Genomic DNA, 15,285 nt, shown 5'->3' on the forward strand with positions numbered 1-15,285 from the left:
TCTGTAAAGCTGCTTTGCAACAATGTTTATTGTTAAAAGCACTATACAAATAAACTTGACTTGACTATATAACCTATACTACTAAAGGAAGGCTCTCTGTCTGTTCACCTGTGCAAATTGACACGGCTGGACGCACATATTCCATACTTTGCACATGGATCGGTGACACCCCAGAGGGGCCCAAGACAACATTTACAATTTTCCCAAACATAGGATTACTGCTAATCCAACACACTATTCATTTCCCATCGGCTACATGCTCACACTAACACACTGCGTGCAGCCTTGGCGGGGAAGTCCCTCCCTGACTCGCCTGAGACTTTCGTTTGTACAGGACCTCGCAATCAGCGCTCCTCGCTGGAGACTTCCACGAGGGCCGAGTCTACATCACTGAGGAGACGCGGGGAGCGATTTACATCATTTTCACAGAGCACAGTGAAAACATACATCACGTGTCCACTCAACTCTCCACTGGGCCATTCAGAGGAAATCAGGTTCACGGGTGATAACTACTATTATGTTCAGAAAAATGGAAGAGTAGAGAGACAAGGCGATATGAGAGAGTATATTAGAGTCATCATATCATAATAATGGCCTGGATTATGAACAGAAGAAGAGCATATATTGACTTCTTGGAATGCTAATTTTATTTATGTAGAGTAACTAACTTAATAGCATTTTGTGCTGCAATTAGCACGCCTAAATAGCACTCAGCTATTCATTAACATTTACAATATTGTTATTGCTAAAGATGTCAGATTTTTTTTTTTTTGTAAAAAAAAACAGGGAACCAATAAGATCACTTTCATGAAAATTAAAACCAGAGGAAATATAAAACAGAATGCATTTGCATGGTGGTGGCAAATCTCATCTCATCATCTCATTATCTCTAAACGCTTTATCCTGTCCTACAGGGCCGCGGGCAAGCTGGAGCCTATCCCAGCTGACTACGGGCGAAAGGCGGGGTACACCCTGGACAAGTCGCCAGGTCATCACAGGGCTGACACATAGACACAGACAACCATTCACACTCACATTCACACCTACGCTCAATTTAGAGTCACCAGTTAACCTAACCTGCATGTCTTTGGACTGTGGGGGAAACCGGAGCACCCGGAGGAAACCCACGCGGACACGGGGAGAACATGCAAACTCCACACAGAAAGGCCCTCACCAGCCATGGGGCTCGAACCCGGACCTTCTTGCTGTAAGGCGACAGCGCTAACCACCACGCCACCGTGGTTGCCCTTGGTGGCAAATCAATAAGGATTTTTCATGTAACCAGGTTAATAACATTATGTTCAGCATCTCTGATGGCGTGTTTCTAACTTACTGTAGATGTTTCAATCACATTACTCAATATTCAATTTAGAACAAAAGTCAAAAGCTGAAATACCTTGCTGTAATGTAGTTAAACTTATGTTCATGATGGGAACAAATTTACACTACTTCATTTCACATAGTGTACTTGATTTGGAAGATGCTAAATCTGAAGTCTACCTACCTCTAGTGGTTATCACTGTTGCCTCACAGCAAGAAGGTTCTGGGTTCGAGCCCAGCGGCCAACGGGGGCCTTTCTGTGTGGAGTTTGCATGTTCTCCCCGTGTCTGCATGGGTTTCCTCTGAGTGCTCCAGTTTCCCTCCACAGTCCAAAGACATGTGGTTAGATTAACATGGGGCAGTCATGGCCTGAGGTTGGGCTGAAGTGCCCTTGAGCAAGGCATCTAACCCCCAACTGCTCCCTGGGCACTGTAGTATACCTGCCCACTGTTCTGGGTATGTGTGTGTGCTCATTGCTCACTTGTGTGTGCATGTGTGTGTTCACTACTTCAGATGGGTTAAATGCAGAGGAGGAATTTCACTGTGCTTAAGTCTGTGCTTGAGTGTACGTGTGATACATAAAGGCTTCTTGTAAACAACATGCTCCATCAGATCACAAATGTCATAATTCCATTATATAATAATAATAATAATAATAATAATACTTGTTGATTTTGGTGTTGATGTTTTGACCAGCGAATGTGCTTTATTATATAGTTAACCACTTCAGACATTGAACAATTATTCGCTGAAGACTTTGTCTCGGTTATTATTCACCAATATTCACTGAGCCTGAGGCAGATAATTGTTTTAGTATAAATACATAGTTACATATTTTTAGACCAAACTTCGTAGCATCTTTAGTGCTTTTAGGAACAGCATTTTCTTTCATAATTTCTAATTCTTCCTCACTTACGGTGACGAAGCGATTGGCTGCGATTTTTCCAAGTCGCTAGAGGTGATTATCGAGAAATAGCCCAAATTTCTCGACCAATCAGCATGCGTGATTTCCTATAATCACCTGTGTACTGATACTAATTATATTTATCGTATTACGCAAACATATACAGTAATGCTTCTATTGATTACATGGTACAATGGTTTTATTATTGGCTCTGAGTTTAAGAAAACATGTAAGCAGTTCAGCCGGGAAAGAAAATAGAGAACAGAGGCTAAGGAATGTTCTGTTATCAAACATCATATTACTATCTATTTTCAGTGCAGAGATGAATGTTGGAAATTTCCTACTGAAATTCCATATAAAGAAGCTGAGATGGGCATGTTTTATTCACAAGCTCTTGACTTGGATTTACATCAATTTGCACCACCAGACAGGAGATACAGAATTATTCCGTTTATTATCCTGGAATAAAATTCATCAGACAGAAGTAAGTAACATTTTTGAATTAAAAGGATGTAATAACAGGCAAAAGTATTATTTTTAATACTTCTTTGTGAAAGTATTCACAAATTTCACCACTACTGTATTTAGGACAACAATAGCTACCTCAATATAATGTCGTAGAAAAGTCTTTTCATTTTTTCCCAGTAGGTCAGGGTGCTGATTTATTGCACATAAAATAAAGTCTGGCTATAACAAGTGGAACACAGTAGACAGATGATGACTGATTAAGTCTTGGCCAGGATTTCTCAAAGATCTAATTACCTGTCTGTGGTGATAAGATCTTGAACATAACACTTCGATCTTGTTTTACTGGCAGAAAGCACTAATCACCACCTCTCCATCACTGCTACTTCTAGTCTTAGTCATGTACTCTGTAGTTGCACATATAGACTGCTATGTTTTTCACACACAAATTGTTCATGATAATGCCACAAATTCATATAGATATGGAAATATCATCAAGTAAGGAGTAAAGCACAACAGATTATTCTTCCAGTAACAGCATGAAGTGTGTTATTCATCTTCAGGGGCGCCACCAGAAATTTTGGGCCCCATGAAAGATTAGAATTTTGGGCCCCCCAACTTTGCCCACCCTCGTCACAATTGCACTATTGTCATTATTTGCCTTTTGATAGCCCATGGACCTTGAGTTTGTGACTTTGTTATTACATTTTATGTATTAACCTACCAGGGACTAGATGAAAACTGGTCAGTGACTAATTCTGGTGCATTTACAATCACAAATGAAAATTCAAGATTTTGCCACATGCCTTTTTGTGCTAGGACAATTGGTAGTGAAATGTGTGATGTGACTGCTAATAAATCATAGAACACGTAACCATGTCAAACACTTGACTGGTGTCCCTTATTAGCAACACTTTAATCTAGCAAACTGTATATGGCGCTCGCTCATTAAAAACTTCAACCCTAAAGCATTTATGGGTTGTATTGCTGCTTACCTCCTTCTCCAAAGGGGGGTTCAGTGGTTTGGTAGGGCGGAGGTCCCCCTGAGGCTGAATCTGTGCATATTTAGGGCACCCCATTAGTTATGAAACTGGTTATTAGCACTAGTTATTAGCACCAGCATAACGTAATATTTCATCTTGTTTATTATCACACAAGTCAGTTCAGTTATTAAAATGGAAAAAATGTCACTGTACAAACTGTAAAAGTGTTCTCTTGATAGGCTAATCCAACCACGTTCATACTGTTCATTTACCATTCGCTAATATTTTGAACACACGTGAGCGATAGCTACCTTTCTTTGGGAAAAACTGAGTGACCAGTTGCCTGCCTCTCCGGTCCTTCTCAGCTTTCAGCTGCCTTTCTTCATGTTTTTGACAGCCACTCTTCATATTTAGCGATCATAGACTGTACGCACTCCACTGCTGGCTGGCTGGCTGCTGCACCGCGACACAGCAGCAAGTAGCGTTGCACTGATCAGCACACAGATTTAACACATCGCGCTTCTACCAGAACTGGACTGTCCCATTTCACAAAAGGGGGAGGGTTAAATGACAATATGTTGAAGAACTCAAGAAATAGACAACCTTGTTCAATTAGCTCATTTTACCAGATGGAATATTGCATTGTTGTTATTTCAAAAGTCTTATTAAAATCATTAAAAGCATATTATCAGCCCCTTAAAGGGCCCCATGGCAGTGCTGGGCCCCTAGAATTGTTCTAACCTTTCCCCCCCCTGGCGGCGCCCATGTTCATCTTATAACCAAGTCTAATCTGTCTCTACACTGTTTTCAGAGCACCACCTGGACAGCCAGCAGTTCAGTGACCATAACCTGCTGTAAGCTACATCGCCACGCCGCATTGGGATGGGGCCAGAGCATACTACAGCATCGGACATCGCCTTCGCTAATTTAAACACCTCTACAAAGTTACTCTTAGTAACCTCAGACTGACGAAGGCGTATATCATTAGCTCCTGCATGGATAACTATCTTTGAGAACCTGTGCTTGCCTAGGACCCTAAGATTACCTGCTATGTCCGGCGCCCTGGCTCCCGGTATACACCTGACTAAAGCTGCTGGTGCCCCTAAAGGCTGAGCTAATTTCACGTGCCGTATGATAGAGTCCCCTATAACCAGAGCTCTTTCAGGTTTCTCAGTGGGTGCATCACTAAGGAGAGCAAACCTGTTCGACACGTGACGCGGAGAGGAGTGGTGCTCCCGTGGGCGAGCCTCAGCGGTAGCTTTGGCTCTACGCTTATGCCGCCGAGCCGTCACCCATTCGCCCCGCTGTAAGGGCTCTAATGCCGGAGTTGGGGGATTGCTAACTCCACCTAGGGCGTCCAGACTTTCCCTAACAGAAACTACACTGTTCTCACGCTCACTAACCTGCTCTAAAGCCTGGACACGCGCTTCTAGCACTGTAATCTTCTCCGTCAGAGAGCTAACTAATCTGCACTTATCACAAGTAAAGCTAATAGAGCTATCGCTAGTGACGGAGGAAGAATGACTAAACATCCTGCACTCAGCACACTGAACAGGCTGAAGGTGTGCCATGATGAAAAGATTCACGTACCTTAAATGAAGATCTGTTGATATTAAAGCAGATCAGATGGCCTCCGCTTGTGGACTTTACACAGGAGGAGAGAAAAAGAAAGCTTCCGGTCTCGGCGTTCTTCCGAAAAAAGAAAGAGAAAAAACCGGAAAAAAAAAACTGGAAAAAGGAAAGCGAAAGTGAAAAGTACAAAAATGAAAGCGACAGTATAATATAAACTCAGGATGTCCCTCTGAGTTACATGTTGATCCTGGGATTGAGATGCTGGCCTCTTCTGCCCCTCGGACCTGCTTGATCCATCCTGGTGCCCTGTGTCTGGTCGGAGTTTTATCGCCCCACTCCTGTGAAGGACGGCCCCATGAGGACAGTTGAGGGTTATACCTGTTAAAACTGTTAATATTATAGTCAGGCTGTCTGTTGTTGCCCAAATGAGGATGGGTTCCCTTTTGAGTCTGGTTCCTCTCGAGGTTTCTTCCTCATGTCGTCTGAGGGAGTTTTTCCTTGCCACCGTCGCCACAGGCTTGCTCATTGGGGATAGATTAGGGATAAAATTAGTTCATGTTTTAAGTCGTTCAAATTCTGTAAAGCTGCTTTGCGACAATGTTTATTGTTAAAAGCGCTGTACAAATAAACTTGATTGATAACCCAGCAATTTGCCAGTGATTACAATTTAATTTTTTTTCTTAATGAATGACATACTTATTCCACAACTTATTCCATTTAAGTTATGGAATATCCATGAGACAAGTTAGTTTCTGATATCACTTATATGATAACAGCTATTTAACAATTATTCACGGAAGGTGAAGTGAATACAGTGGTGCTTGAAAGTTTGTGAACCCTTTAGAATTTTCTATATTTCTGCATAAATATGACCTAAAACATCATCAGATTTTCACACAAGTCCTAAAAGTAGACAAAGAGAACCCAGTTAAACAAATGAGACAAAAATATTATACTTGGTCATTTATTTATTGAGGAAAATGATCCAATATTACATATCTGTGAGTGGCAAAAGTATGTGAACCTTTGCTTTCAGTATCTGGTGTGACCCCCTTGTGCAGCAATAACTGCAACTAAACGTTTCTGGTAACTGTTGATCAGTCCTGCACACCGGCTTGGAGGAGTTTTAGCCCATTCCTCCATACAGAACAGCTTCAACTCTGGGATGTTGGTGGGTTTCCTCACATGAACTGCTCGCTTCAGGTCCTTCCACAACATTTTGATTGGATTAAGGTCAGGACTTTGACTTGGCCATTCCAAAACATTAACTTTATTCTTCTTTAACCATTCTTTGGTAGAACGACTTGTGTGCTTAGGGTCGTTGTCTTGCTGCATGACCCACCTTCTCTTGAGATTCAGTTCACGGACAAATGTCCTGACGTTTTCCTTTAGAATTCGCTGGTATAATTACGAATTCATTGTTCCATCAATGATGGCAAGCTGTCCTGGCCCAGATGCAGCAAAACAGGCCCAAACCATGATACTACCACCACCATGTTTCACAGATGGGATAAGGTTCTTATGCTGAAATGCAGTGTTTTCCTTTCTCCAAACATAATGTTTCTTATTTAAACCAAAAAGTTCTATTTTGGTCTCATCCGTCCACAAAACATTTTTCCAATAGCCTTCTGGCTTGTCCACATGATCGTTAGCAAACTGCAGATGAGCAGCAATGTTCTTTTTGGAAAGCAGTGGCTTTCTCCTTGCAACCCTGCCATGCACACCATTGTTGTTCAGTGTTCTCCTGATGGTGGACTCATGAACATTAACATTAGCCAATGTGAGAGAGGCCTTCGGTTGCTTAGAAGTTACCCAGGGGGCCTTTGTGACCTCACCGACTATTACACACCTTGCTCTTGGAGTGATCTTTGTTGGTCAACCACTCCTGGTGAGGGTAACAATGGTCTTGAATTTCCTCCATTTGTACACAATCTGTCTGACTGTGGATTGGTGGAGTCCAAACTCTTTAGCGATGGTTTTGTAACCTTTTCCAGCCTGATGAGCAACAACAACGCTTTTTCTGAGGTCCTCAGAAATCTCCCTTGTTCGTGCCATGATACACTTCCACAAACGTGTTGTGAAGATCAGACTTTGATAGATCCCTGTTCTTTAAATAAAACAGGGTGCCCACTCACACCTGATTGTCATCCCATTGATTGAAAACACCTGACTCTAATTTCACCTTCAAATTAACTGCTAATCCTCGAGGTTCACATACTTTTGCCACTCACAGATATGTAACATTGGATCATTTTCATCAATAAATAAATGACCAAGTATAATATTTCTGTCTCATTTGTTTAACTGGGTTCTCTTTATCTACTTTCAGGACGTGTGTGAAAATCTGATGATGTTTTCGGTCATATTTATGTAGAAATATAGAAAATTCGAAAGGGTTCACAAACTTTCAAGCACCACTGTATCAGTGAATAATAGTCGAGACAAAGTTGAGGTTACTATTTAAATAATATTGGCTGGCTTTTTTCGTGGTATATCAGATATATTCCATTCAGCTAGCATGATATTGAACAAGTCGAAGGCAAGTTATAGGCGGTGCATTTACCCATCTTTGAGAAGATATAGATGAAGACACTACTGCTTCATTACACTACATAAAATGTAATACACAGACAAAACAATGCTTGAAAAAATAGACGGTGATAATAACTTTGGCTGCACGCAATGGTGGACCCAGGAGGGAATGAAGAAGACATGCAGAATCCTACGTCATGCATTGCCACCCTCATTTTCATTTCCTTATGCATCCATGTACAGTGTCTTGCAAAAGTATTCATCCCCCTTGGTGTTTGTCCTGTTTTTCACAGTACAAGCTGGAATTAAAATAGATTTTTGGGGGGTTAGCACCATTTGATTTTACACAACATGCCTACCACTTTAAAGGTGAAATTTGTTGTTTTATTCTGACACAAATAAGAATTAAGATGAAAAAACAGAAATCTGGAGTGTGCATAAATATTCACCCCCTTTCATATGAAACCCCTAAATAAGAGCTGGTCCAACCAATTCACTTCATAAGTTACATAATTAGTTGATTAAGATCCACCTGTGTGCAATTAAAGTGTCACATGATCTGTTACATGATGTTTGTATAAATTAACCTGTTCTGGAAGGACCCTGACTCTGCAACATGACTAAGCAAGCAACATAAGAACCAAGGAGCCTCCAAACAGGTCAGAGACAAAGTTGTGAAGAAATATAGATCAGGGTTGGGTTAAAAATAATATCCCAAACTTTGAATATCCCAGGAAGCACCATTAAACCCATTATAGCAAAATGGAAAGAATATGGCACTACTACAAACCTGACAAGAGAAGGCCGCCCACCAAAACTCACAGACTGGGCAAGGAGGGCATTAATCAGAGATGCAACAAAGACACCAAAGATAACACTGAAGGAGCTGCAAAGATCCACAGCGGAGATGGGAGTATCTGTCCATAGGACCACTTTAAGCCATACACTCCACAGAGTGGGGCTTTATAGAAGAGTGGCCAGAAAAAAGTCATTGCTTTAGAAAACACAACTGGAGTTTGCCCAACAGCATGTGGCAGACTCCCCAAACACATGGAAGAAGATTCTCTGGTTAAATGAGACTAAAATTGAACTTTTTGGCCATCATGAGAAATGCCATGTGTGGTGCAAACCCAACACCCTGAGAACACCACTGCTACAGTGAAGCATGGTGGTGGCAGCATCATGCTGTGGGGATATTTTTCATCTGCAGGGACAGGAAAACTGGTCAGGACTGAAGGAAAGATGGATGGCACTAAATACAGGGCAATTCTGGAGGAAAACCTGTTTGAGACTGGGATGAGGGTTTATGTTCCAGTAGAACAATGACCCTAAACATACTGCTAAAGCAACACTAGAGTGGTTAAAAGGGAAACATTTAAATGTCTTGGAATGGCCTAATGAAAGCCCAGACCTCAATCCAATTGAGAATCTGTGGCATAACTCGAAGATTGCTGTACACCAACACAACCCATCTAACTTGAAGGAGTTGGAGCAGTTTTGCCTTGAGGAATGGGCAAAAATCCCAGTGGCTAGATGTGCTAAGCTAATAGAGACATACCCCAAGAGACTTGCAGCTGTAATTGCAGCAAAAGGTGGCTCTACAAAATATTGACTTGGGGGGTGAATACCTATGCACACTCCAGATTTCTGTTTTTTCATCTTAATTATTGTTTGTGTCACAATAAAACAACAATTTTCACCTTTAAAGTGTTAGGCATGTTGTGTAAATGAAATGGTACTAACCCCCCAAAAATCCATTTTAATTCCAGCTTGTAATGCGACAAAACAGGACAAATACCAAGGGGCATGAATACTTTTGCAAGACACTGTATCTGGCTTATTCAGTATGGCCGCGCCTGGGGAAATGGCCCAACGGACTGATGTTACAACTTTAACGTGTTTTTTAAGCTAAAGTCTGCTCAATTTTTTCGTCTAGAACATCTTGTTTTAATGTATAATGATGACATTTCATAACCCCGTAATTTCAAAATTTCCTGGTTAATCGCTTTAAATCAAGTGGAACATCTTCCATACAAGACCCTGTAAATGAGTCATTACTGTAGAAACAATAATGTATTAGTCCGTCCATCCATTATCTTTAACCACTTATCCTAGGGTTGCAGGCAAGCTGGAGTCTATCCCAGCTGACTATGGGTGAGAGGCGGGGTACACCCTGGACAAGTCGCCGGGTTATCACAGGGCTGACACATAGAGACAAACAACCATTCACACTCACATTCACACCTACGATCAATTTAGAGCCACCAATTAGCCGAACCTGCATGTCTTTGGACTGTGGGGGAAACCGGAGCACCTGAAAGAAACTCACGCAGACACAGGGAGAACATGTAAACTACGCACAGAAAGGCCCTCGCCGGCCACTGGGCTCGAATCCAGAACCTTCTTGCTGTGAGGCAACAGTGCTAACCACTACACCACCCATAATGTATTAGTGCTTTACTGTAATATAAACCTCTGATTTGTATTACAGTTGGCACTACTGTCAGAGCTGCTGTTATGGAGAATTATTCAACACCTTTTGACCAGTCGGTTTTAAGATTTCAAGAACTTGAAAAGTCTAACAGAAATCATGAGCAAAGCTGCAGAACAATAATAGCATCGTAGCCCCAAATGGAACTTTACGACCTGCATCACTCATCTCTGCATCCTGTGAATCAGACGCACCTGTGGATTAAAGTATTATACAAAAGCATACGATTCTGCTGTCCAGTTTTTCACAGCTTATTTCATCTTTATAATTTAGAGCGGTTAAAGTGCATGAACACTTCAACACTATGTGTAGTCATTAATATATAGTCTTAAGCTGTGATCAAGGCTCATTTCCTCAGAATATGAGTATGCTTTGCTGTCAGAGAAAAGCCCATCTGCTGTAATGGAAGACACAGAAGTTGAAAGGAGATAATTTGGTCTCAGATAGACTCTGCAAATAACAAACAGCTTGTTACAAGAAGAACATCATATGGCATGTCTTAACAAACAAGAGATATCAAATATAAATGAGCACCCTTTTCTCTTCATCTCTGCTTTGCCAGTTTAGCTGAACAGATGAAGAGTGCTATACTGAAAAATTAAACCTGCATAGTCTGCCATCGCCTATACCCAACCCCATTATTCATTTTTAAAGCTTTACCCGACAAAGAGGGGAGGAGGGATATTGATCATATTGTAGATCCATGAAATGTACCCAACAATCCAATTACAGCCATCTGTCATACACAGTGCATGTTCAGTCAGTCTTCTGCAGTGATGAAACTCAGGGGAAACCCTGAGTATGGCTGGGATGTTTGATTAACACCTACAGCAACTAGCATAATTGTCTTCCTGTTAAACTCCATTACCAAGTACCAGCATCTGTATCCAGCTGTGACTGATGGACAAGAAAATCCATTAACAATCTTACTACAAGAGATATAAGGAATGTGTGTGTGTGTGTGTGGGGGGGGGGGGGGGGGGGGGGGGTCTGAAAATCAGACTTGTAATCCCTCTCTTTCTAGAAGGCTTAGTTTCAGTCAGCAACGTAGACCTCTGTGCTCCAGCTTCACCTCCCACTGTGTGTTTGAAGACAAATAGAGCATCTTCAAAAGGCCGGAGTTCACAGTGAAATTCGAATGGTATTCAGGTCAAACTGAGATCACACTCTGTGCTACCTTTAAAACGCTCTGACCAACCACTGTCTCTGTGTTTAACACTTCTAAGGATGAACATCAATACCAAGTGTGGTGGAAAAGGCTGTGTATATAAATGCAAACCAGTTTCATGAAATACAGTCGTGACTTTCAAGAGTAAAAGTTACTAAATGTTGCTCCAACCAAGACCAAAGATGTGATTCCATGTTTGGGCTGTCCTTTAACCCTTCTAACATTCAGAATTGTTAATTTTTTTTATCACTGATATGCATTTAACCAGTTTTTAAAAAGCACTAACCCATCTTAGGCAACAATATCTAACTTTTCAGCGGCTCATGACTATAGACTTTCATGGGGCAGAACAACATTCATAATGGCAAAATGAAATCAAGCGCCTATCACACTTGACTAATGCTACAAGTTACTATCTAGTGAATTTTTAGAGTCAAAAGTCAAAGTCTTTCCCGTACCATGCCCTGGTCTTCCCAGGCACTCTCCCAGGCCCTTAGGCGCATTGGGCAGTGCTGATCTCCATTTCCATAGCCCTCAACCTCTCACCTATACAGCTGGGGTTAGAATGGGGGGCTAGTCCTCTGGTAACCGCAAGTGTTTGACTCCCCACTCACATGTGTATTGTAGCATGCTTTGCCAGACGGCAGCAGGTACCATTTTTATGATGGTCTTTGGTATGACTCGACTGCAAGTAGAACTCACGATCTCCCGTGCAAGAGGCGGACACGCTAACCACTAGGCCAACTCGTGGTGAATTTTTAGATTCCACCCATCCATTACCCGTAACCTCTTATCCTGTGCAGGGTCACAGGCAAGCTGGAGCCTATCCCAGCTGACTATGGGTGAGAGGCATGGGTACACCCTGGACAAGTCGCCAGATCATGACAGGGCTGACACATAGAGACAAACAATCATTCACACTCACACCTACGGTCAATTTGGAGCCACCAATTAGCCTAACCTGCATGTCTTTGGACTGTGGGGGAAACCAGAGCACCCAGAGGAAACCCACACAGACACGTGAAGAACATGCAAACTCTACACAGAAAGGCCCCCGTTGGCCACTGGGCTTGAACCTGGAACCTTCTTGCTGTGAGGCAACAGTGCTAACCACTACACCACGTGCTGCCCTGACTTTTTAGAGTAAACCCCATAATTAAGAGTTGACAATCAGTCACCAGAGAATCATCAAGCATACAGTCTAGCAGCTAGCCTTGAGCAGTTTTAAACATACCTTTGTTCAACTGAATTTGATACAGCAGGTGTGTTTGCCAGGTTTTAGCATAATTTCCAGCTCAACTATGCTTCAAGATCCACACAAAAGAACTGATAGTAACTCAAATAGTTCTTATCCTTTGCATAGGGAACAAGGTCACTGTGGTGCACAAACATTTCTGATCACACATTATCCACTCCATAATCCACTTTTACCTTGGCATTGTTCATGCAATTTTTAAAAAATTATTTCAAATTATTTGGTATTAACCAAGATGACCACAGAGTATTTCTTTACTAGCACAATGCGCCATAAAAACTGTCACCCTGGCATTGACTGTCATGTCTGCTGCTGCTTATCCTCCACTGAAAATCATCATCGAGTGAGTATGGGGCAGCATGAGTTCTGCCTCAATGGGCCTCTATTAGCACTGGTTGCAGTTGCCATTTTGGAGCACTAGATGCAATACGAACTCAATAGTGCTAAAAGTAACAGTGAACATGCCGTTCCATGATTGCACAACATCCAGGAAGGTGAACAATGGAACATCGACATACATCTCAAATAGGCAGCAGGATGTAAAAAGCATGGCATTGTGAATAAGGAACTTATGAAGATTAACATTTGTTGAACGGCTGATATAAATGCTGGAGCTCTGTACCACCTGCCCATATGGTTTAAGGTTCTCCTAACCATGTCAAAAGCTTGAGGTTGGTCCTAAATGATTATCTTTCTAAATTATTCTGTGATATGCATTGTGTAAAATCCCATCTTAAACCTTCCAATGTGTGGAAGTAAAATCATGGGGTTTCCAAGTCTCCCAAACCATGATCAGATGCCACCTCCATACCATCTTTGACTAGAAATGTGTTCTATGGTCTGATGGAACAAAAATAGGACTTTTTGGCAATAAACACTCAAGGTGGGTTTAGTGTAAAAAGAAGGATGGCTATAATGAAAAGAACCCGATGCCAACTGTAAAATATGGTGGAAGTTCTGTGATGTTTTGGGGCTGTTTTTCCTCCAATGGAAACAAACAAACAAACAAACAAAAGCAAAAACAAAACTGGAAACCTTATAAGGGTACATGGCATCATGGACTCCAAGAAATCCAGAACATTTTAAATCAAAATCTGGCTGCCTCTGATGGGAAACGAAAACTGGGTCATCATTGGATCTTCCAACAGAACAATGATCGGAAGCGTATGTCCAAATGAACACTAAAATGGTTCACTGACCACACAATCAAGCTTCTGCCATGGCCATCTCAGTCCCCTGACTTGAACCCCATTGAAAACCTGTGGGGTGAGCTGAAGAGGAAAGAGCACAAGAGAGGGCCGAGGACCCTGGATGATGTGGAGAGATTGTGTAAAGAGGAATGCTCTTAGATGCCCTGCTCGGTATCTCCAACCTGATAAAATATTACAGGAGACAATACAGTGTTGTTTTACTGACAAAGGGAGGTTGTACAAAGTATTAAATGCAGGGGTGCCAATAATAGTGGCACGTGTTTTTGTTAAAAATAATTATTCCTTGATGAGGGATTTGTTTTTCTCTGAATTAATTTATTTCAGTTAAAGTTTGAATTTTTCTTATTTTTCAAGGTGAGATGAAGTGACTTCACCAAAAGGTCGATTTTTTCAAACCCTTTTTACTGATCTTTACAAGGGGTGACAATAATCATGGAGGGCACTGTAGAACTGTAGTGTGAGGGGATAAACTTGCGTAAACTTAACCCTTAGTACATCACATGCGAAGGATTTGAAGTCACATTTACTCACGAGTCAGGTTCTGAAAGTCAGGATCACAGCTCAGGACTCTCAAATCTAAAGAGATTCTTGATTCTATTCAAAACAAACTTTGTAGTATAGAAGTTTGGTGACTGAAAGATAATACAGGAAAAATAAAAATTTGCTAAATCTGTCAATATCTGGGGTCTGTTACATTTTCAGTGTCAGCTGGGATTAACGAATGTTTGATGTATGTCGTTTTGTAATTTGGACTTGGTTTAGGAAAATAGTGAAATGATCACGAGTGCCGTTGCCATGAATTTACAGGACATCTAATCAGCAATCTCATCAATATTACCCCACACCTGCTGGCCATCTTATCCTGTAAGCATTGGATGGGAAGTCTATTCCGTGACCTTTTACAGCACTGATTATAAGAGACAATGACGTGGTGAGATCAGGAGACAGGATTAACCTCACTTAGGTCAGCACCTGGATGTTTTTATAATATTCCCTGAATGTGAAATGATAAAAAATATTCAAGGAATATGAAACATCCATAGATACATGCATACTGTAAACCCCTGAGTAGTAACTGTTGTTTGTACAACAGCATATTGCGCCAAAAATGAAGACAAAAGAGTTTTCTTCAAATGGGAACCACTTACAATCTAAATGATTCATGTGAAATGTGACTAGTGCACTGTGTAGACAGAAATATTCTTGAATTAAAGCCAGACTTTAAATTGAGTTTTATTGTTTGATGTCAAATCCAGTGTGCTGGATTGAGCCAAAACAACATTAATTCTGTCTAATTATTTATAGACTGGAGTGTACACAGACATCGGCCCGTCTACAAGTAAACACACACACACACACACACACACACACACAGTCTTTCTGA

This window comes from Neoarius graeffei, chromosome 6 (assembly GCF_027579695.1).
Source record: "Neoarius graeffei isolate fNeoGra1 chromosome 6, fNeoGra1.pri, whole genome shotgun sequence".
Taxonomy (NCBI): domain Eukaryota; kingdom Metazoa; phylum Chordata; class Actinopteri; order Siluriformes; family Ariidae; genus Neoarius; species Neoarius graeffei.